Source organism: Sphaerodactylus townsendi, linkage group LG10 (assembly GCF_021028975.2).
Source record: "Sphaerodactylus townsendi isolate TG3544 linkage group LG10, MPM_Stown_v2.3, whole genome shotgun sequence".
NCBI lineage: Eukaryota > Metazoa > Chordata > Lepidosauria > Squamata > Sphaerodactylidae > Sphaerodactylus > Sphaerodactylus townsendi.
Genome location: NC_059434.1, coordinates 87,754,421 through 87,778,291, shown reverse-complemented (window position 1 = coordinate 87,778,291; position 23,871 = coordinate 87,754,421). Strand labels below are relative to the sequence as shown.

Genomic DNA, 23,871 nt, shown 5'->3' with positions numbered 1-23,871 from the left:
TTGCATTGTGGAAGGCTTTCACGGCCGAATTCAACTGGTTGTTGTGGGTTTTCCGGACTGTGTGCTATACCTGTACACAGTGCATAACAGACTTCTCTCTGGGATACACCTCTGAAGATGCCGGCCACAGATGCAGGCGAAATGTTAGGGACAAGATCTACCAGACCACGGCCACACAGCCCGGAAAACCCACCACAACGAAAATATTGGGGTTTTTTTAAGTCCGCGGGGAGGTGACTGTGGGGAGGGAAGAGAAATGGGTCCAGCAAAGGAGTCTGTGATCAGGCATTCGCTGTGCTCCCCCCCCCCCCCAGTATCACACACGTTCCAGCTGTTTCAGCCATGTCACATTTTAACTGTGATACCAACTGGGAGCAGGCGGGGAACTGAACTGCTGGGTCATTGATCCTCACTGGAAACTAATGACCAATAACAGGAATGAAAAACATGATTTTTTTAACAGACTGCAAAGGAAATACTTCTCTTCTCTGCCCCCAGCATTATTTTCTCCTTGAAAACTGTAACAGGCAAACATCCTAGGGTCTAGCCGCAGATCTACTGCTGCTCTGTCTTTTAGTTCATCCATTTTGGCTGTCTATTTTGATGACCATCACCTTCCCCCCCCCCCCCCTGCCCCATGTCCCTTCCTTAGCCTATGCAGAACATTTTAAACTTGGGTGATTTTCCATGAATTGCTGTAAATTTCGGCTGGAGGAGGACCAAGCTGATGTCTTATTAGAGCAGTTTTTTTAAAAAAAGAAAAAGAAAATGTTATCTGATTGCTTTTGCAGACTCCACGGCCGGCCTCATGGGCTGCAGGAGTTCAGAGATCAAATAAATTGTCTGGCAGATTTATCCATTCCCTTGGTGGACAGCCCTGAAATAGACTCCCTTTGCTTCCTTTTTGCTTTCTGATTCACTGACATAAAATACAGGGCATTAAAATAAACACCCAACGGCTGATTCATCCACCCGTCATCTCCACCTTCTGACAAGGCAAACGTGACTTGAGTGAGCGCAATGGAGTTATGTTGGTGTGGGATGATTGCAAACGTTTGGTTTTGTCATCAGAATATATTTGAAAGACATTCCTGTTACAGTGGAGTGGAGGAATAAGGTAGTCCAAAGTCCTGTTCCAGAATTGTTCTTGGTTATGACAGCACCAGTTGAGACTCTGACCTCTACAAAAATAGAAGAGACATCAAAATGTCAAACATGGAAAAAGATCCGGTCACAGAGGAGGTCATATAGTCCAACCCCTTGCTCAATGCTGTAAAGCCAAACCTAGGTGTTCATCTGCTGTTGAGTACCTCTCTCATGTTATTCAGTCAACATGGATTTCCTTGTATTTTCTACTCATTTTAATGTTATTTATTTATTTATTTATTTTTCTTTGATTTAATATGCCATCCCTCCCCTTTCAGAGGCTCATTCCGCACATGCAGAATAATGCACTTTCAAACTGCTTTCAGTGCTCTTTGAAGCTGTGCGGAATGGCAAAATCCACTTGCAAACAGTTGTGAAAGTGGTTTGAAAACGCATTATTTGCGTGTGCGGAAGGGGCCATAGAATCATAAGCAACCACAAGGGTCATCCAGTCTAATCCCCTGCCATTCAGAAATACAAAAGAGCCATCCAGCCTCTGCTTAAAAACCTCCAAACAGTTGACTCCACAACCCTTCGAGGCAGTGAATTCCACTGTCAAACAGCTCTTACTGTCAGGAAGTTCTTCCTAATATTTAGGTGGAATCTCTTTTCTCCTGCACCTTGAATCCACTACTCCTTGTGCTAGTCTATAGCATCCCTTCAGATATTTAAACATGGCTAAGCAGAAAGTGGCAATGGCAAACCACCTCTGATTGCTTCTCATCTGAAAAACCCAACAGGTTCACCCTAAGTCAACTACAACTTGATGGCATAAAAAAAATCACAGGGTTTCCATGAGTTGGAGGCGACAACAGCATTGAACACACACAATCAATGTATTTGTTATTGTAAAGAAGAGGAACACAGCATGGACAACCCAGTGGAGCCATCGCCTCTTTGCCCAGGGCTACCTTTGCATCCAGAAAAATGCCAGTGACTTTGCTTTGTATACAACATGAAGATGCTCATGAACTTCCCCACACAGAACCAAGGGCAACAGCAACTAGACGTTTAGTAGGATTCATTCAGCAAAAGATTCCCATCACTCTGCATCCTAGTAACAATTTACGTGCTAAGACTATTGCTGTTCTGTTCTGTTTAGTGCCCAATGAGATTCACACTGCAGTCCTCTGGAGTTTGTTGACTATGATGCATCGTCTTCCAGAATGTCAAAGCTTGAGACTGTTGACTAAAAAGAAAAATGATGTGGCAAACCTGTTTTCAAGTGTTAGAAATCAAGAAGTCCGCAGAAATCGCTTTCCCGAGGGGAGAAAAAAACTTTCTTCGCTTGTATGATGTGATGCTGCTTCTCTAAATGTTCTGTTAAAATTATTATCCATTTGTCAAATGAGAACTCTTATTACATCACCCGTGCTCATCATGTAAGTAAAAATGCACGAAACTCTGAGTAAAAAACCTGAAGTCATAATAAAATGTTCATTTTTCTAAAGAAGAAGAAGAAACACAATTATGTCATCCCTTGGCCGTCTCTAGTCTAAAATTTTGTTCATTTTGAAGTAGTAGTAGTAGTAGTCGTCGTCATCGTCGTCGTCGTCGTTGTCGTCGTCGTCGTCTGGGTGACGCCAGCTGGGTGACCTTGGGGTAGTCACAGCTTTTCGGAGCTCTCTCAGCCCCACCCACCTCACAGGGTGTTTGTTGTGAGGGGGGAAGGGCAAAGAGAGTGTAAGCCCCTTTGAGTCTCCTGCAGGAGAGAAAGGGGGGATATAAATCCAAACTCTTCTTCTTCTTCTAGTGTTCCTCTAGCTGGCCAGACACTGGAGGGGGTGAGAAGTGCCATCCAGCCATGGCCAATTTGTGGCGACCCTGCAGGGTTTTCAAGACAAGAAACAAACAGAGGCCATTGCCGGCCTCTGTATAGCAACCCTGGACTTCCTTGGTAGTCTCCCATCCAACTACTAGCCAACACTGACCCTGCTTCGCTTCTGAGCACCGGCAAGATGGGGCAAGGTGGGTCTTTCCAGCTCAGACACTAATTATAGTTTAAAAACACAACCCTTAGCTTTGTTGGGAATTGGGGTTGGCAAACTGAGCTATCTCCCTCACACAGAGAATACCTCAATGTGGAACTTGTCTTAGTGATTCCTGAATTCATGGCCGTTCAACTCACAGGGAACCATTTTGGACCCACAGTTTATCTGTTTGCCGAGCCCTTCCTAGCTGTTCCACAGGCTGCTTCCACTACTTCTTCCTGACGGCGCAGAATGGCGCAACAGGCATTGCATGCGCGCATGTTCTCACGCAGACCAATGGTTCTGTTCTCCTCCCCACTCACTGCATAGCTGCTCCGCTCGGCAGGCAGTTCTTTAAATAGATGTTCAAGCAGCTCACAAATCACACCAATCAGTCATAAACAAACATAATCTCACCGCTTAGAGTTTGTTTGAGTGGTCTGTTAATGCTGTTAATGGCTGCCAATCTGTTTGGCTTGGAAGCATTTAGCATAAGTACAGTTGAGTAAAAACTCTATGCAAAAGCTCTGCTTGGCCGACTTTGGAGCCATTCAGTGCTGAATCAAACAGACCTGCAGATTGGCTCACAGCTGATTGATATGGTTTTGAACACCGCAAGTTTAACTCACAGCACAAATAAAATGCTTTCAGGAAGGAAAAACAAGCATTTTGGGGTGGAGTTCCACACCGTTCCCCCACCCCCCAAAAGAATATTTGGTAAAACGCTTTATTTGTGCTCAAAATGGGTTATTCTGAAAACGCTAAACTAGTGGTTTTTCTCCCCTGAAACCATTTTTAAAACATTTCCTGCTTACTGTGCAAAGAAGAAGAAGAGTTTGGCTTTATATCCCCCCCTTCTCTCCTGCAGGAGACTCAAAGGGGCTTACAATCTCCTTGCCCTTCCTCCCTCACAACAAACACCCTGTGAGGTGGGTGGGGCTGAGAGAGCTCCGAGAAGCTGTGACTAGCCCAAGGTCACCCAGCTGGCGTGTGTGGGAGTGCACAGGCTAATCTGAATTCCCCAGATAAGCCTCCACAACTCAGGCAGCAGAGCTGGGAATCAAACCCGGTTTCTCCAGATCAGAGTGCACCTGCTCTTAGCCACTACGCCACTGCTGCAGGAAGCATTTTATTTTTCGCACTTGAATGTAAAGCTCTCACTTACATTTTCTCGGCTGCTGCCACCTGCCATTTTCTGCTGCTTCAGTTTGGGTCTCGGTGCCACCTGCCATTTTCTGATTCTTTCCCACAGGCATTTCCTCCTCTGGCATCGTGGCTGGGAGCCATTTCAGCGACTGAAGGACACAAATGAATTCAGTTGTGCCGGCTGATGTTGATAATGTGTCGTTTCCCCCCTTTAAAAACTTTCAGTGAGGCATCTTCAAAGTTATTTAAGACTGGCATTTCCTTGGTTGTCTATCCAGAACTGCCACGCTATTGTTTTGAGTGCAACTCCAAGGTCCAGTCCCCTTGGGGATCCTTTCTGCCCTTTGTTCTTCTTTGTGAAGAAGCAAAGAGGGATATGATTGAAGTCTATAAAATTATGCATGGGGTAGAAAATGTTGACAGAGAGAAATTTTTCTCTCTCTCACACAATACTAGAACCAGGGGGCATTCATTGGAAATGCTGGGGGGAAGAATTAGGACTAATAAAAGGAAACACTTCTTCACGCAACGTGTGATTGGTGTTTGGAATATGCTGCCACAGGAGGTGGTGATGGCCACTAACCTGGACAGCTTTAAAAGGGGCTTGGACAGATTTATGGAGGAGAAGTCGATCTATGGCTACCAATCTTGATCCTCCTTGATCTGAGATTGCAAATGCCTTAGCAGACCAGGTGCTTGGGAGCAGCAGCAGCAGCAGAAGGCCATTGCGTTCACATCCTGCACGTGAGCTCCCAAAGGCACTTGGTGGGCCACTGCGAGTAGCAGAGTGCTGGACTAGATGGACTCTGGTCTGATCCAGCAGTATAGTTCTTACGTTCTTATGTTCTTAAAGAGGTGGATTGTCAAAGGTTTTCATGGCCAGAATCAACTGAGTGTTGTGAGTTTTCTGGACTGTGTGGCCATTGTCTGGTAGTTTTTGCTTCTAACATTTTTGTCCACATCTTTGGCTGGCATTTTCAGAGACTTGTAATGACGTGACATGCTTCTGGAGATGCCAACTATAGATGTAGGCAAAACCTTAGGAACAAACTCTACAAGACCCTGGCCACGCAGTCTGGAAAACCCACAACAGCCCAGGGAAGAGATGTTTGCTTTCCGTGGGTTTCCTCTAGCACTCGAGAGTCAGAAGAAAAAGTGTTTTCTCCATAAAGCTCCTGAAAGTCAACAGATCCCCTACAAGCATTTTTATGGAGGGAGTTTGTTCTTGTTCCGAACTGTAAATACTTTATGCCTTCCAGGTGCTTCTGGCGTGTGCTTTCCCCGGGCCTGCAGCTGGACTCTGCAGGTGTGTGGACTCGGCTGTCAGAGTGATGCTAAACAGCTGCTTCGTGGGGAGATCCTGAGAGTCCTTTCAAGGCTGAACAAAGGTGGCTTCTGATGCAAATGAAGGCCTCGGGGACAGGATATGCAAAGGGCAGCGCTCCTCCACCTGCAACCACATCCCAGAGTGCTTTGCAGAGACAAGCAGGCTGGCCAGTGAGCAGTAGGGGGTGTGATGGGAAACAGCAGCCCAAGCAGTGGCTGACTCCAACCTTGCACTCCAGAGGCAAGGAGGAATCGAGAGCTAGAAGCCCAGTGAGGAGGGGAAGATCCACACAGATCGGGGGGGGGGGGGGGGAGGGCAGGGGAGAGAGAAGGTCTCCAGCCAAGCCTTGGAGAAAATACCCAGTGGTTGGATGTTCTGAATGGCCAAATGAAGCACAATTATATGCACCATTCAAAAGGCAGCAAGGGCAGGGAACAGGGCACGACCGCTTTATGCAGCCAGCTGACCCTCCAGTCAGGTAACTGACCAGAGGTGGGATCCAGCCGGTTCTCACAGGTTCCCGAGAGTAGGTTACTCATTATTTGTGTGTGCCGAGAGGGGGCTACTAACTGGTGATTTTGCCACGTGATTTTTGCCTTAGTTACGCCCCTCCTCTCAGCAGTAGCGCGCAGAACTTGAAGCAGACTAGCAGAAGGTGCACCGGCGTTTGTTTCCCGCCCAAGGACTGGCGCAGCGGCTGCATCCTTGCCACAGCCCCGCCCAGGAATGCCCCGCCCCCGGAATGCCCGGCCACGCCCCCGTTGTGCCCCGCCCATCCCCATTGGCTCTACGCCACAGTTTGAATCCCACCACCATGGGAACCTGTTACTAAAATTTTTGGATCCCACCACTGTAACTGACTGTTAAGTCAAGTACAATCAGTAGGTTTGAATAATGGTTAAGAGCAGGTGGACTCTAATTGGGAGAACCGGGTTTCATTCCCAACCCCTCCACATGAGCAGCGGTCTCTTATCTGGTGAATCGTATTTGTTTCCCATCTCCTACGGATGAAGCCTTCTGGGTAACCTTAGGCTTTTCACAGTTCTCTCAGAACTCTCTCAGCCCCACCTACCTCACAAGGTGTCTGTTGTGGGGAGAGGAAGGGGAAGAGTTTGGAAGCCACTTTGAGACTCCTTACAGTTGAGAAAAGCAGAGTATAAATCCAAACTCAACTTCTTTTCTTTGTCCACATGAAAGAGTTTGGACTACAGAAGTGTGAAAACAAGCAGAATTGGCTGTTTCTTGGTTGCGTGAATCAGGATCCCTCTTCATGCCCCTTCCCAGTTTTTCTGTGCAGTAAAAACAACACCTCGAGCTAAAATAAGGCATCCTGAGGATGTCTTGGGAAGAAGGCTTTGTGAAGTGCCTTCCCAGGATGTCTTATTTAGACTGTGTGGAATGGACTTTTATTGTCTGGGCCTCCGTTGCAATCTCAGGAGATCTTCAGGCTCCACCTAGAGGTTAGATCAATCCCTCTCCTGTTAGGTCCTGGATCCTTAAGCCAACCAATGGACTCTGAGGTATTGACCAGTAGCATTTATTGAGCAGGCATCGAAGCACCACACTTGGCAAAGTCAGTTCTGCCAAAGCTGGCATTCACAGTCCCCCTTATCCCCAAAGCGAGCCCCCCTCCCAGTTTCCCAAGAATTTGTGAACAACAGTATTTGGAGCTGAGGCACCCCAAGGTCGCGAGCAGATAGCGTGAGAAAGCCACCTGGGTTCCTGCCCCATGAGATAACAAAAGCAACATTGTTCCCATGGGATGGGAGGACCAGAGGAAGCCTAGTTGTCTACGAGCGTGTGAAGCCATAAAGCAAAGATCAGGGGAAGAATGCACAGACGGCAGTGGCTACAAATAGCATGCTGGTTACATATATCTCCATAGCAGCAGAAATGTGTTATTTTAGGCTGGCGCATTGTTCTGGGGAATGCCTCTCTCCACACTAATTGCATACATGTCTGATAAACCGGATACTCTTTATAGCAATAACTAATAGTATTCTCTCTTGTTCTTTCTTACAGGTAATTCCTAAAGACCAAGTATTCCAGAAGACTGAGTAATGTTTTCAGTAAACAAAACATAAAGTTAATATATTCTCATTCTGTGTTTTCTTTATAAACCAAAGATTCTTAGTCTGTGTTTTCTTTATAAACCAAAGATTCTTAGTCTCTTACAAACTCTGGGAATCTCCTCAGACAACAATAAATTTACATGTATACTCTATACGTGATGAGACAATATAAAGATATATTTAAAATATAGGGAAATATAACCTCCTAATAGATTATTATTTTGGACAACCATTTTCAAGGCCAAAATCTGTGAAGAATAAATAGAAATATTTAAGTTAACGGACTCCTCATTTTGACTGAGAAAAAAAAGCTTAATGTTTTAAGCTCCAAATACCTCCAGAGCATTTCTAGTTTGTGTATCTATAATATGTCAAGGATCTGCAATAAGGTGGTGGATGCCCCTCTTGAGGAACATTTCCTAAAAGAAAACCACGCACTAGATTATTTGAAGCTCATGGTACTTGCAACATTGGATCATGGTGATTTTCCTATGGATATTAAAAGGACATTGGGAAGGAATCTTTTAGTACATTTCCACCTAAGTACCCCAACCCATATTAAGAATGCTAGCAAAGAAACTTACAAAGTAACTCTCATGCAGAAGAGCAGCATATACTGATACTTCTGTACCGCTTTTTAGGTTATAGTCCAAACGCTCCCCTGCAAGATAAATGTAAAGGAAATTAATATCAGCAATACATCAAATAAAAGTCCAATACCAATGATATTTCCATACCGAGATTCGGCTGTTTGGCTGCACTCTCTCATGCCCTGCTGCTGTCTTCAGTGGAGAGCAACAAAGCTTACATCTGTTGGAGTTTAAAGGGACAGTCCATGAAATTAATGGCACCTGACCAAATCTTAAGAATGCCAAAAAATCCAAAGCTAGATTGAGTCCTCCAGGATATACAGTTCCTAGTTCAAAAGTCCATTGGGTTTCCATCCTTTTCTGTGTCCTTTTAATATCCATAGGAAAATCACTGTGATCCAATGTCGCAAGTACCATGAACTACAAAGAATCCAGCGCATGGTTTTCTTTTAGGAAATGTTTCTCAAGAGGGGCATCCACCACCTTATTGCAGATCCTTGATGTGTGCTCCAGGATCCTGACATGAATCTTCCTAGAAGTTTGACCAATGTATAGAAGGCCACATGGACGTTTGATCATGTTTTGCGCCAGCCTCTCTCCCCCACCTCAACTACTTTACATTCCCACACCATTTTACAAACAGAGCATCCCCCACAACGATAGTGCCCAGGTACAACAGGTTGAATACAATGTTTAATCTTTTGATCTGCTCTGATGAGATGATTGCCCAAAGGGCTGTTCGACAGTGGAATTCACTGCCTCGGAGAGTGGTGGAGTCTACTTCTTTGGAGGTTTTTAAACAGAGGCTGGATGAGCATATGTCGGGAGTGCTTTGATGGTGTGTTCCTGCATTGCAGGGGGTTGGACTGGATGGCCCTTGGGGTCTCTTCCAACTCCATGATTCTATGATACTATGAAGACTGAGTTTTCCTAAAGCCTACAAGGGGAGGAAGCTCGCAACCCAGTAAGTCACACACAATGGACCAATATTCGTGAATTATCTTTTTAGTCCAATCACTCAACTCTGTGAAACCAAAGGAAACACTAATTGTATTGTCGAAGGCTTTCACAGCTGGAATCACTAGGATGTTGTGGGTTTTCCGGGTTGTATGGTCATGTTCCAGTAGCATTTTCTCCTGACATTTTGCCTGCATCCGTGGCTGGCATCTTCAGAAGATGCAGGTGGAACGTCAGAGTCTTAATAGCAAACCATGCAGTGGCGGAGTACATGCAGCTGGAGAAGCTTTCAACCAATTTAAAAGACTTGCAGTGGAAAAGGTTTATGGACACATGGACACAATATATCCAATACATAGAAAGAGACAGTAAAAACAGAATTATTCAAAATTATGTAAAACAATAAAATTGAAATGATTTTGAGATTTTAAAGGAATAAAGGAATTTTAAAGGAATAATTTTAAAGGAATAAAGACATACCTTCATTTTGTATAATTATATATCAGATAAGGGAAGAATCAGGGGGAAGCCCAAACCAAGCACAAAAGGGGTAGGTGAAATATTTAGGGGAAAACCAAGCACAAAAGGGGTAGGTGAAATATTCAGAGAAAATCAATAATAGTACAAGTATAAACAAAGGGTAAGTTAGAATAAGAACATAAGAGTGAAATAAAGGGAATTATACTAGGGGTAAAGGACTGGGGAAATAAGGAAGGGGATTAGTGATAAGAGATTAAATGTTATAGAAAATAGGCTAAAGAATTGGTAAAAGTGGAGAGAAGGTATAGATAAGGGGGACAGGGTATATTTTAAGAGGGGGTATATTTGTGGGGTAATTTCGAATGTCCATGGTGATTTATTGTCGAATTAGTAGAGTGTAATGTATAATGTGCAATGTGCAATGTGATTTGTTTGTGTTTAAATGTTTATTATTAGAATGTCTAATATGTAATGTTTAATGCAATAATGTAATAATAAAACTTTTTGTTTTTTAAAATAGCAAACCATGCAGTGCACAGGGTGAGTCCCAGGTGCCATTTTACACAGCTACGTCCCTGACCAGTTCAGCACCACCTGCATCTTGTGCTACGTCTCGAGCCATGCTCAGAATCAAGTCCACGATGACTGCCCCTCCGCTCAGTCCCATGACCAGCTGTCCCAATGGACAGTCATTGACAACACCTGTGGACCGCAGTTCTACAGCATGAATTGAACACGCATATGCCCAGATCATGGGCAGGGAGTCGAAGTCACCCAGCGTTACAACATTTTCCACTTTAGTCACGTCCCCTTTTCCTTCTCGATTGTGTGATGAGCCTCATGGTTTTGATCAGGAAAAATAATCTAAAGATTATTTATTTATTTTATTTATTTATTTCTTAGGCTTTTATACCGCCCCATCCCCGAAGGGCTCCGGGAGGTGTACAGCACATAAGGATAACAATATAGGATAACTAAAACATTTAAAAGCAGCGATAAAACTGTAAAAACTATTTCTAATAATTATACAATAAATCTCAATAAGATGAGAATATGAATGGCGTTCAGCAGTCTATTTTTAAAGTTCCCTCCCCTCCCCCAAAAGGGAGGAATGGCGAGTCTCATTAGATGGCAGATGGCCCAGATGTCAGGGGCCAAAGAAGGGGGGGCACCATCAGCGGCCGGTTCCTCTGAAGGCCCAGCGGAACAGCTCCGTCTTACAGGCCCTGCAGAACTCGCCAAGGTCCTGCAGGGCCCGGACAGTTGGAGGGAGAGCTGCATGGGAGTCCAATAGCACTTTATTTTCAGGGCAGAAGTATCTGAGAGAGGAACTGCCTTCCTCAGATTCACGAATAGGATCATCCTGTTGATTTTTAAGGTGCTGTTGGACTCAAATGCAGTTCTTCTACTGCAGCCCAACCCAACTACTATCTGAAAGTAATCTTAAGGGCCTGATATCTGTATCCCTAGTGGTTCTAAGTAAATTCCTCTTATTGGGGTGTTGTGGGGTTTCCAGGTTGTATGGTCATGTTCCAGTAGCATTTTCTCCAGCTGTTTCACCTGCAGATGCCTGCCACAGATGCAGGCAATGTAACAACAGTACCTGTTGTACACCTGCCTTGATTATTATGGTGGATTCACAGATGCAGGCAAAACATCAGGAGAAAATGCTACTGGAACACGACCATACAACCCAGAAACCCCACAACACCCCAGTGATCCTGGCCAAGAAAGCCTTTGACAATTCCTCGTATGTTTTCTAGCTTATTTGTCTGTATGCCCTTTTTGATATTCAATTTAACATTGACCCTAATACATCCCTCCCTGTTTCGTTTGTGCAGATTATTACCAGGTATAGCCATGTCCCACTGATTTTTCCACCAGGTTTCTGAGAACCCCATTATATCTAAATTGCCATTGAGTGCCAAGCATCCCAGCTCCTCCATCTTGGTTCACAGGTGCCTTGCATTAGCATATTGACACCTGTGCCCAGTCTCCATCTCCGAGGATTCTGGCACCCCCTCAGACTTTCGGCCTCTTCACGTGGCCTTACTTCAGCACCTCAGCCAGACTGTAGGGTGGTGAGAACCGCAAAGGATTGCGAAGAGCTCCAAGCGGACCTTAATAAATTAGGTGAGTGGGCTAAGAAATGGCAAATGCAGTTCAATGTAGCAAAATGCAAAGTGATGCACATAGGGGCAAAAAATCCAAACTTCACATACACACTACAGGGGTCAGTGCTATCAGTCACAGACCAGGAAAGGGATTTGGGCGTCTTAGTTGATAGTTCCATGGGAATGTCAACTCAATGCATGGCAGCTGTGAAAAAGGCAAACTCTATGCTGGGGATAATTAGGAAAAGGAGTTGATAACAAAACTGCAAGGATTGTCATGCTCTTTATATAAAGTCAGTGGGTAATGCATCAACTGCAGACTTGGGGAGAGTAATTGTAAACCAGTCTCTGGTTGCCACATCTCAAAAAAGTGATGCCATCGAAGAGATAGAAAAGTGCAGAGAAGGGCAACGAGGGATGATTGAGGGGACTGGGAGCACCTTCCTTATGAGGAGAGGCTGCAAGCTGGGACTCCTAGTTTGGAGAGGAGACGTCTGAGGGGGGATATGATTGAAGTCTATAAAATTATGCATGGGGTAGAAAATGTGGACAGAGAGACATTTTTCTCTCTTTCTCACAATACTAGAACCTTGAAAATGCTGGGGGGAAGAATTAGGACTAATAAAAGGAAACACTTCTTCACGCAACGTGTGATTGGTGTTTGGAATATGCTGCCACAGGAGGTGGTGATGGCCACTAACCTGGGTAGCTTTAAAAGGGGCTTGGACAGATTTATGGAGGAGAAGTCGATCTATGGCTACCAATCTTGATCCTCCTTGATCTGAGGTTGCAAATGCCTTAGCAGACCAGGTGCTCAGAAGCAGCAGCCACAGAAGGCCATTGCTTTCACCTCTTGCATGTGAGCTCCCAAAGGCACCTGGTGGGCCACTGCGAGTAGCAGAGAGCTGGACTAGATGGACTCTGGTCTGATCCAGCTGGCTAGTTCTTATGTTCTTATGTTCTTACTCTCAAGTTCCAGCCCACTCCCCTCAACATTATCCCCAGCATTTAACCGTAGCGTTATGTGTAGGGATGTGAATCTGGGGAAATACGATGCTTGCTTTTCTCCCAAGGAGACAACTAAATCCAGATGTTCCTACAACACGATCCTAGAAAAGGCATCAGCCGTTGTTTATACTGGGAAAGATGGGTCTCTGTGTGTCTACTGAATATAACTTTATACCCTTAAATTGATGTTTATAATAAGGCAATGTGATTTGTGTTACCTTTGATACATAGATTCCTTTGTGATGCAACTGTAATTATTGGATATGATGTTTGAATCTCAAAAGCCTATCTGGACCAGACAGCACATGCGAGCTTACCCCTTCCTCCACCATTCCATCATTCCTACCTCTCTCAGTCGCGGTCTAGACATTCTCTGGAGCCTGATTATCCACCCCACCTTGAAAAAAGGATGAAAGAAATTCAGTCTCTATTAGGTCAGAATTCACAGACTCTTGGAATCACAGTGGATGGGAGTTTTTGTGAGGTTGACAGGATAATGCTGTAAAGATCTTTAAAATATTACACTTCACCCTACTGCAGTGATCACTGGTCTCCAAATGTTAGTTAAATTGGATTTGATTGCTCTGAAATGCCGAGCCAAACAACAGCTTCATAGATTCCAAAGGCTGGTTAACCAGCCATGTTACGTGACAGCTTAATTGGTATTGGGATAGCTGATGGACTACACTAGGGGTTTTAATTGTTTTAATCCTGATAGAGCCATATATATGTATTACAGTTTTATTTTCTTATGTTTTAAACTGTGCTCTACTTCTACATATCAATATACTGTGCACCGCCCAGAGCCCTTCGGGGGAGGGCGGTATACAAAACTACTACTACTACTACTACTACTACTACTACTACTACTACTACTACTACTACTACTACTACTAACAACAGCAACAACAACAGCAACAACAACAACAACAACAAAACAATAATAGGAGGAGGAGGAGCTGAGAGAGCTCTGAAGAACTGTGACTAGCCCAAGGTTAATCATAAACAGTAAATCCCCAGTCTGGCTCTAATACAGAATTAAAAACTTCATTTTAATATAAACATTTTAAAATACATCAATGAACATATAAACTATACATACAATGGACGACTAAAACGTCTTCTTCGGCCACTCACATCATTCTGGTACAAGTTGTTCTATTACAACAATAATAATAATGGTATAAATATATCAGTATAAATACATACATTCATTCATAAGAACATAAGAACAAGCCAGCTGGATCAGACCAGAGCCTGCACTTGGATGGCAGGATGGAAGTAATAAGAAATGGACTAAAACCGTGACAGTGGTCTTGATTCGAAGCTCAATTCTAGTCCAGCAGCACTTAGAGAGCAACAAGATTTAGGTGTGAGGTGGGGTAAAATTGTGAGATTCAAAAACTCCCTTTGTCAGCTTTGACCCTCGAAAGTTTATACCCTGAAGATCTGTTTGGTCTCTAAGTGCTCCTGGACTCAAATGGAGCTCTTCTACTGCCAGCCGAAGAGGGTAGCCCCTAAAGCTACTTCCTAAGAGCTAAAGTCCTCTTTTCATTTTTGAAGAGGCTCCTTCCCTTTGACTCCATTCCCCATTTCTCTGGGATCCTTTTGAGGGGCAGGGGAAGGGGGCTGAACTTTACACATTGCTTGCAGGGGTCTGCAACCTGCAGCTCTCCAGATGTTCATGGACTACAATTCCCATCAGCCCCTGCCACCATGCTGGCAGGGACTGATGCGGATTGTAGCCCATGAACATCTGGAGAGCCGCAGGTTGCAGATCCCTGCGAGTGCAGTGGCTGCTACCTTGCTCATTTCCATAGTGGGTTTCCTCAGGGGATGCTTCCGTACATGGAGAGACTTTTTATAATCTTGGCTCCGGTTCCCATCTTGCTCCTTATCTGCAATGGAACAGCTCCCTCTACTGAAGCCAAGACCCCGTCGTTGGCTTGTTTTTATCTCAATGTTGAAAAGATGTTTCTCCAGCAACTGGAATGTAGTTCTGGATCCTGTGATGCTCAAAGTTTCACTAAGGTATAACCATCCCCCCCAAAAAGAAACAGAAGGCTGCTATTGGGTACATGCCTACCACAGAAATTTGGTACACTCTGTAGAAGAATTGTAAATGGGCCCAAACCTTGGGAGGTGCTCAAGACTCTGAGAGAACCGCTGCCACATTTGCCCAACCTGATTCCAACGAAAGAGACTCACAGTCCCTCTTGTCGGCCGTTCTGTCGTTTTGCTCTGCCCTGTGAATCAGTCCTCCAGAATTTCTACTAAACTGGTGGGAATCTCCAGTTTAAATTAATTACAAATTAATTTTGTAATTGAGCCTGTACACCGTGCTATGGCTTACAGTTGCTTTGAGTTGCTTACAGCACTTATGCTTGCACCAGCATGGATATATTTGTTTTACACAACCAAAATTGTTTTCATCAGCAAAATATGCTTTCAAAAATACTGGCAACACAGCAGAACAGTTCATATGGATTATGCGCTGTGTAGCCTCTGAGCCTGAAGAAGTGGCCGTGTTCTAGTAGCATTTCTCCTGACGCTTTCAGAGCTTGGACTGTGGCTGGCATCTTCAGAGGATCCTCTGAAGATGCCAGCCACAGATGCAGGCGAAATGTCAGGAGAGAATCTGCTAGAACACGGCCATACAGCCTGGAAACCACACAGCACCCAAGTGATTCCGGCCGTGAAAGCCTTTGACAAGTCTATATGGTGCTTATATTAGCAAAAATATGGTCTCAGTCAGATCTCAGTAACAGTCAAATTTGTATCCACTGTATATAAACAACTGGCAAACATCAGCCTTACATCCGCTCTGGGTTTTGTGACCTAATGGATACTTAGCCTCAACACAGGGTTTTGTTATTATTGTCTTATATATATACTGTGTTGCCTTTTGGGGATTTTCCTTTTAAGGTCAAGTAGAAATCTTACTTCAATGTCACCACCATGTTCGTCACCTGTAACCACGACCTCCCCTTTTGGGTAACATGTGTGCGTGTGTGCGTGTGTGTGTGTGTCTGTGTACACAACTATGAAAAGCAAAGGGATATGTCCCAAGCTTAGCAATTCTGGCTGTTGTGGACTTTCTGGGGTCTGGTCATTTTTGCTCTTAACATTTTGCCTGCATCTATGGCTGGTGTCTTCAAAGGGTTTCTCTCCATGGCACACCTGTGACCCTGACATGCCTCTGAAGATGCCAGCCATGGTGGCGGGAGAAACATTAGGAGCAAAAATTACCAGCCCACAGACACACAGTTTGGAACACCCACAACAGCCCATTGAATCTGGCCCTGAACGCCTTCGACAATTCACTTCACAATCCTCTTTCTGGACGGGCCATCTTGGTCTTTTCTTGAACAGAACCCTCTGAACGGGAGCACAGCTTCCTGCCTGCTGCTGCTGCTGGATTAAGACACTGCATGGAGATTGTACTCTGCACTGTTGTCAAATGTTTGGCCAAAATGACAAAGCAGGTGAGATTTGTGACTCTTCCCCATGCCTGTTTTATGCCCTAAAAGATCTGTAGATGACAGCAAGAGAGAAGCCAAAGGGGACTGACCGGAGAGGAGCTTGGAGTGAAGGTTGGAAGAAGAAGAAGAAGAAGAAGAAGAAGAAGAAGAAGAAGAAGAAGAAGAAGAAGAAGAAGAAGAAGAAGAAGAAGAAGAAGAAGAAGAAGAAGAAGAAGAAGAAGAAGAAGAAGAAGAAGAAGAAGAAGAAGAAGAAGAAGAAGAAGAAGAAGAAGAAGAAGAAGAAGAAGAAGAAGAAGAAGAAGAAGAAGAAGAAGCAGCAGCAGCAGCAGCAGCAGGAGCAGCAGCAGGAGCAGGAGCAGGAATAGTAGTAGTAGTTTGGATTTATATCCCACCTTTCCCTCCTGTTAAGGAGACTCAAGGTGACTTAACAACTCCTTTTCCGTCCTCTCCCCACAACAGACACTTTGTGAGGTAGGTGGGGCTGAGACAGTTCTTGAATGAACTGTGACTAGGCCAAAGTCACCCAGCAGGAATGTAGGAGTGCGGGAACACATCTGTCTCTCAGGTGGAGGTGTGGGGAATCAAACCCTGTTCTCCAGATTAGAAAAAGGTCAGGGCAGCATAGGGAGGCCCTGAGTCTCTGATCTCAGGGTCAGCCCTGGTGAGTGTTTTGATGGGCAACTTCCAACGAATACCAAGGTTCATGACCCAGAGGTAGACGATGGCAAACCACCTCTGAACCTTCTCTTGCCCTGAAAACCCTACAGGGTTCCCATGAATCAGTTGTGACTTGATGGCTCAAAAAAACCCCCAAACCAACCAGCCAGGTCTTCACAAAAGAGCCAGGGTCTTTCAAAGCGACTGTAATGAGCGGCACCACAAACACCGAAAGGAGTGAGCTGTCATCATCAGCTCTTGAGAGAAGAGCAGAAGCATTTACAGGGCAGGATTTCGGCACATTTGCCAAGCAGGGAGCAGGCAGATGGGAAGCGAGATGAAGATCGGTGGATCCCCAAACACACTGGTTAAGAGGGAACATCCACACACTGCCCTGAACTCGTGGGAGGAAGGCAGGCTCCCCAAAGGAAATATTATTTTATTTATTTATTTATTTATTGTATTTATAAACCGCCCTCCCCCGAAGGGCTCAGGGTGGCGAACAGAACAAACAAATAGAGCACAAATAAAATCAAAGTTAAATATAGCTCTATATGCTAAAATTAACCCCATTAAAATGCAGCATCCTAATATCAAAATTAACGATGGCGACCTACTAGCAATCCCCTAAAAAAGAAAAAGGGGAGGAGAAGGGAGGGGGGAACAGCAGGGTCCACAGATGTTATAAGAGAGGAGAGAGGGGGGGCATCAGCGGCCGGACCCCCCCCGAAGGCCCGGGTGGAACAGCCTCGGCTCTGCAGGCCCCCCAAGTAGCCTCTTTATGACTTATGAGAGCCTGCGTAGCTGGAGGTAGAGCGTTCCACCAGGCAGGGGCCAGAGCTGTAAAAGCTCTGGCCCGAGTGGAGGTCAGCCGCATCATTGAGGGGCTAGGGATCACCAGCAAATTTGCCTCTGCTGAGCGCAGAGGCCGATTCGGGACATTAGTCAAAGTGTTGACTCAACCAGACAAACAGAATGGTCTATGTCCGTGGTGGCGAACCTGTAGTCGACCCACGTGGTCAGCGCAAGAACGAGACGAGACGCGGAGATAACATCTGGTGGAGATCGCCAGCAGCGGGAGACCGGAGGTCCGTGTTCCTAGCGAAGCCCCAAGATGCCGGCTCTGGCACCTTTATTGTTATTCTATCGGGGCTGCAGTAGGAGGGAGGACTCGGGGAGTTCCGGGAGAGCCGGAGGCGGGAGGTCGGGAGATCATCGGCGATGCATGATCTCACCTGCTACGGCGGAGAGGAGCCAAGCCGCCTGAGCCTAATCCTCACCTGGGGGCAAGATCATTGTCCTGCTCGGTGATTGAGCCAGACAGTTCATGACCCGCGGACTCATGGGGGATGAGAGGGGCGGTGGCGACCGGCAAGGCCGAGGTCCATTGGCGCCCCAACGCTCTACCACGTGTTGCTAGTCGTGGTAGTGCATATTAGGAATTTTGGTACTACAGATAAAGGTGGATCACAAGCCCCTGCCAGCATGGTCAATTGGCCATGCTGGCAGGGGCTGATGGGAATTGTAGTCCATAAAATCTGGAGTGCCAAAGGTTCGCCACCACTGGTCTATGTGGTCTCAGTTTCCCCAGCCCCTGACTGCCAGCAGACGCACACTGTCTCTCAGCAGACCTCCTGGGCAAGGCATCTCCAACTTCCCAAAGCCATTTCCAGTTTTCCAGGAACTCTATTCGAGGCCAGAGCCGTCCCTCGCTCTCCCCCTCCAAGCCCTTCATTCTGCTGTCGGGAATGCAACCAGATCTTGTGGCAGAGAGCTCTCAAGGTGCCCCGAGCAGGTTTCGATGTGCCTTTGACTTTCTTTTAATGGGGGAAGGCTGAGACGGGAGGGGGTGGACGTCTTGAAGCAGACCAGAAGGTAGCCCCGCCGTTTCACGTGGAGAGGCTGAGAGCAGAGGCTGCGACCCGGCAGAAAACCAAAGGTGTTTTCTCTTAATTGGAAACAGCTCCAGGCCTTGGAAGCTCACCTAATGAGTTTACGAGCACACATGGACAAGAAAGCCCAGCGTGCCTCATAAAAGCAGTGGGCCACCATCGGTCCTGAGGCACACGGCTCATGCCGGTTGCTTGTGCAAAGGCATCTCTGTGGCAGTTAATTTCATTTACGGTTTGTTCTCACCACTAGCTGAGACAATGGCAGCTGTGGGGAGGGGGCCAGACATACCCCCAGAGGGGTGAAGGCGTGACGTGCACAAAAGACGGGCCAGTCCCACCCTGGCACTTTGACTGAGCTGCCCTTAAGAAGAGAAGGCGAAAGTCTGGCTTGGCAGCCACTGCTCGGAATCTCACCTCAGGCATCAGTTATTCCTTTATGAAAATAGGTGAGTGGGCTAAGAAATGGCAAATGCAGTTCAATGTAGCAAAATGCAAAGTGATGCACACAGGGGCAAAAAATCCAAACTTCACACACACGCTACAAGGGTCAGTGCTATCAGTCACAGACCAGGAAAGGGATTTGGGCGTCTTAGCGGATAGTTCCATGGGAATGTCAACTCAATGCATGGCAGCTGTGAAAAAGGCAAACTCTATGCTGGGGATCATTAGGAAAGGAGTTGATAATAAAACTGCAAGGATTGTCATGCCCTTATATAAAGCTGTGGTGCGACTGCACTTGGAGTACTGTGTCCAGTTCTGGTCGCCGCATCTCAAAAAGGATATTGAGGAGATAGAAAAAGTGCAGAGAAGGGCAGCGAGGATGATTGAGGGACTGGAGCACCTTCTTTATGAGGAGAGTCTGCAGCGTTTGGGACTCTTTAGTTTAGAGAGGAGATGGCTGAGGGGCGATATGATTGAAGTCTATAAAATTATGCATGGGGTAGAAAATGTTGACAGAGAGAAATTGGGATGACTTTTCGTTCCATCGAGGTGAGGGTCAGAGAGAACAGGAGTTCAATATGTAATAAGAATACAGATGCTCCTTCAGTACAACACTTTTTGGATAACTCAGTTTGCATTCCCTGTTCCTCCACATGAAGCCTGCTGGATGATCCTGGGCTAGTCACAGTTCTCTCTGAACTCTCTCAGCCCCACCTGCCTTACAAGGTGTCTGTTGCAGGAAGGGAAAAGAGCTTGTCAGCTGCTTAGAGGTTTCTTATGGCTGAGAATAGTGGGGTATAAATCCAAACACTCTTCTTCTACTCTTTCCTTCTCTTTCCTCCTCTTTCCTCCTCCTCCTCCTCCTCCTCCTCCTCCTCCTCCTCCTTGTCATGGTTCCACACAGTGCAAACAGGGTTGTACATTCAGATATATACAAGTTTAGTTTTTTAAACTACCAAACATCTGGGAGCAATGAAAAATTAGTTCCCAGAATTCTTAGAGTGTTTCAGGAGAAGATTCTGCAGAAGCTGGCAGGAAAAGAGCGGGATCCAGTCTAGGAAACAGCTGTTAGCATCTCTCTTTCATTTGAAATGGGAAGACAAAGGCCAAGGGAGGGTCTACGGCTCAGTGGGAGAGTCTCTGCTTTGTATGCGGAGGGTTCTAGATTCAGTCCCCGGCATCTCCAGCTGAAGGGCCTGGCAGTGGGTGATGGGAAAGACCTTTCTCTGCCTGAGTCCCCAGCCAGCTGCTGCCTCTCTGAGCAGCCAATATGGACTTTGATGGACCAATGGCCTGATCTTGTATGAGACCAGCTTAAATGTCACACAAGTTGATGGTTGGGCAGGCCTGACCTCCACCCCCAGACCTAAGTACCTGAGAAGGGAAAGGATCGAGTTGGTCCCGATTCCCCCTGCTGGAGGCTCTTCCCTGCCACAGTGTCAAAAGTTTGACACTGTGGCCGAGCCCGCCCCACCACCAGGGAACACAAACATCTGGGAGGTTTTAGAATTCCCACCAGGCTCAATTCCTCCTCCTCCTCCTCCTCCTCCTCCTCCTCCTCTTCCTCCTCCTCTTCTTCTTCTTCTTCCTCTTCCTCTTCCTCGTCTTCCTCTTCCTCTTCCTCTTCTTCTTTTTCTTCTTCCTCTTCTTCTTCCTCCTCCTCCTCCTCTTCTTCTTCTTCTTCTTCTCCTTCTTCTTCTTCCTCTTCCTCTTCTCCTTCTCCTTCTCCTTCTTCTCCTTCTCCTTCTCCTTCTTCTTGATTAGACTTTTATACCTCTCACCCCCAAAGGGCTCTGAGCGGTGTACAACATAAACGATATAACATAACTTAACAAAAGAGCACTCTCATAATGTAAATATAAATACAATATAAATATGAGCTCCAAACATTAAATTAGTTAAGGGCATTTAAAACACAGCATACAAAATATAGCGTCCAGACGTTCTAAGAAGCCCCTCTTGAGAGGGAGTTGGAAAGGCCCACAGATGAATAAGGGCCGCAGAAGTTAAAAAGGGGGAGAGAGAGGGGGCACCATCATGAAGAAGCCTGTGTGCCCGGTGGAACATTCGGTCTTACAGGCCCCTGGCGAACTGGCCAAGACACTCACATAGGGGCCGGACAGTTGGAGGGAGAGCGTTCCACCAGGCCCTAGTGGAGGCCAGCCGCATCCCCTGGAGGTTGGCAACTCTGGATCAAGCTAGCTGTCGACTGGCAAGGCAGTTTACGAGACCCACAGGAAAGCAGAGAGAGACTGAAAGGGGTCTGGAGCCTGCACATTTGCAATACGGAGCCAGTAGGTGTGCAGAGGAGGGAGCCGGAGAGCATTGCCTGTGGACTGGAGGCCGCATCCCATCCTTCCCCATCCAAACTGGCAGGGGGACAGCTCCCATCCCGCAGCTGCCTCCGGCCTAATGGAAGGAGTCTGCCGGCCGGCGTCAGACACAGACTGCAGAACCCCTTGGAAAGGTTTGGTGTTTCTCGTTCTGGATGAGGGAGAGGTTACAGCAGCTGTTTATGTGGAAAGGAAAATCTTGGATTAAGGCAGGGAACGCACCTGAAACCGTTCAACTTCCAGTGGTTGCTTCAAGGGGCCTTTCTGCAGGCATGCTTGTTCAGCAAGCAATGCGCACAGACACTCATCAGAACATAAGAACATAAGAATGAGCCAGCTGGATCAGACCAGAGTCCATCTAGTCCAGCTCTCTGCTACTCACAGTGGCCCTCCAGGTGCCTTTGGGAGCTCACATGCAGGAGGTGAAGGCAATGGCCTTCTGCTGCTGCTGCTGCTCCTGAGCACCTGGTCTGCTAAGGCATTTGCAATCTGAGATCAAGGAGGATCAAGATTGGTAGCCATAGATCAGGCCAGTGCAGCTCAGATAGCCTGGCTAATACCCCATCAGCCCACCAGCATGGCCAATTGGCCATGCTGACAGAGGCTGATGGGAATTGTAGTTCCTGAACATCTGGAGAGCCGCAGGTTCCCTACCCCTGCCATAGATTCTTCTCCATAAATCTGTTCAAGCCCCTTTTAAAGCTATCCAGGTTAGTGGCCATCACCACCTCCTGTGGCAGCCTATTCCAAACACCAATCACACGTTGCGTGAAGAAGTGTTTCCTTTTATTAGTCCTAATTCTTCCCCCCAGCATTTTCAATGGATGCCCCCTGGTTCTAGTATTGTGAGAAAGAGAGAGAAATTTCTCTGTGTCAACATTTTCTACCTCATGCATAATTTTGTAGACTTCAATCATATCCCCCCTCAGCCGTCTCCTCTCCAAACTAAAGAGTCCCAAACGCTGCAGCCTCTCCTCATAGGGAAGGTGCTCCAGTCCCTCAATCATCCTTGTTGCCCTTCTCTGCACTTTTTCTATCTCCTCAATATCCTTTTTGAGATGCGGCGACCACTCCGCACGGTCCCATCTCTCCCCCCCCCCCCCCATGGATATTCTATCCAAAGATCTCGGGACTGCGGGAGATACTTCACAACTCGAGTAACTGAACTGGAGAATCCACTGCCAGCCTGTTCCCACCTGGATGGCGCAGGGTAGCCTGATCTGCTAAGATCTCCAAAGCAATCAGATGCTAAGCAGGGTCAGCCCTGGTTCAGACTTGGATGGGAGACCACCAAGGCAGCTCAGGGATGTGGCAAACCTCTCTTGTTGGCTCTTGCCATGAAAATCTCCCGGGTCACCCTCAGTCAGCTGTGACTTGGCAGCATTTCTCACCACCATCCTGTCTCCTCTGCGTCATCTCCTTTCTGAGCTGAAAACTCCCAGACGCTCCAGACTTCGCTCCAGGGGAAGGTGCTCCAGCCCCTTGATCGTCTTGGCCGCCGTCTTCTGCACGTCTTCCAGCTCCACAATATGGAGACCAGAACTGCACGTAGCGCTCCAGACGAGGCCGCGGCAGAGATCTACATGGGGGGGTGGGGGGGGGTTACAATATGGGAGCTCAGCTTGGTTTTCTGAAAAGCTCCTGACTAATGGTCAAATCTAGCCTGGACCCACCATCACAGACTCACTCCCCCCCATAACTGCTAAGGACCCACCGCAACACAAACGGCACAGATGTAGTTACTATAAACATTCTTGGGTGCTGTGTGGTTTCCGGGCTGTATGGCCGTGTTCTAGCAGCATTCTCTCCTGACGTTTCGCCTGCAACTGTGGCTGGTATCTTCAGAGGATCTGAATCTTCAGAGATTCAGATCTGAATCAGATCCTCTGAAGATGCTAGCCACAGATGCGGGCGAAACGTCAGGAGAGAATGCTGCTAGAACACGGCCATACAGCCCTGAAACCACACAGCACCCCAGTGATTCCGGCCGTGAAAGCCTTCGACAATACATATAAACATTCTGTAACTTTCATAACCCCACCCCCACCCCCAAAGACGATGGAAACACCAACATGGTGTTGTGGCAAAGAGTGTTACACAAAGATCTGGGAGACCCCGGCCATTTAGACAGGCACTACTTGCCCCATGGCTGTTTGCAGATGGTTTTTCCTAACGTTTTTTTGTTTGCGTGGGGATTCTCTTCCTGGGACATGCCCCTGGCCAAACCAGGCCGCCATTTTGCCTGCCTACAACTTC

At 46.6% G+C, this 23,871-nt stretch overlaps 1 long non-coding RNA gene across 1 annotated transcript; it reads right to left on the bottom strand.

Annotated features, from left to right (window-relative positions):
* Positions 1-1,066: 1,066 nt before the first annotated feature.
* LOC125440232 lies at positions 1,067-23,188 on the bottom strand. Its single transcript, XR_007245655.1, has 5 exons — positions 23,007-23,188; positions 13,913-13,968; positions 13,157-13,207; positions 4,282-4,411; positions 1,067-1,181 (listed from the first exon to the last, which is right to left on the bottom strand). It is a non-coding gene; the product is annotated as an uncharacterized LOC125440232 (long non-coding RNA).
* Between the last annotated feature and the right edge of the window lie 683 nt (positions 23,189-23,871).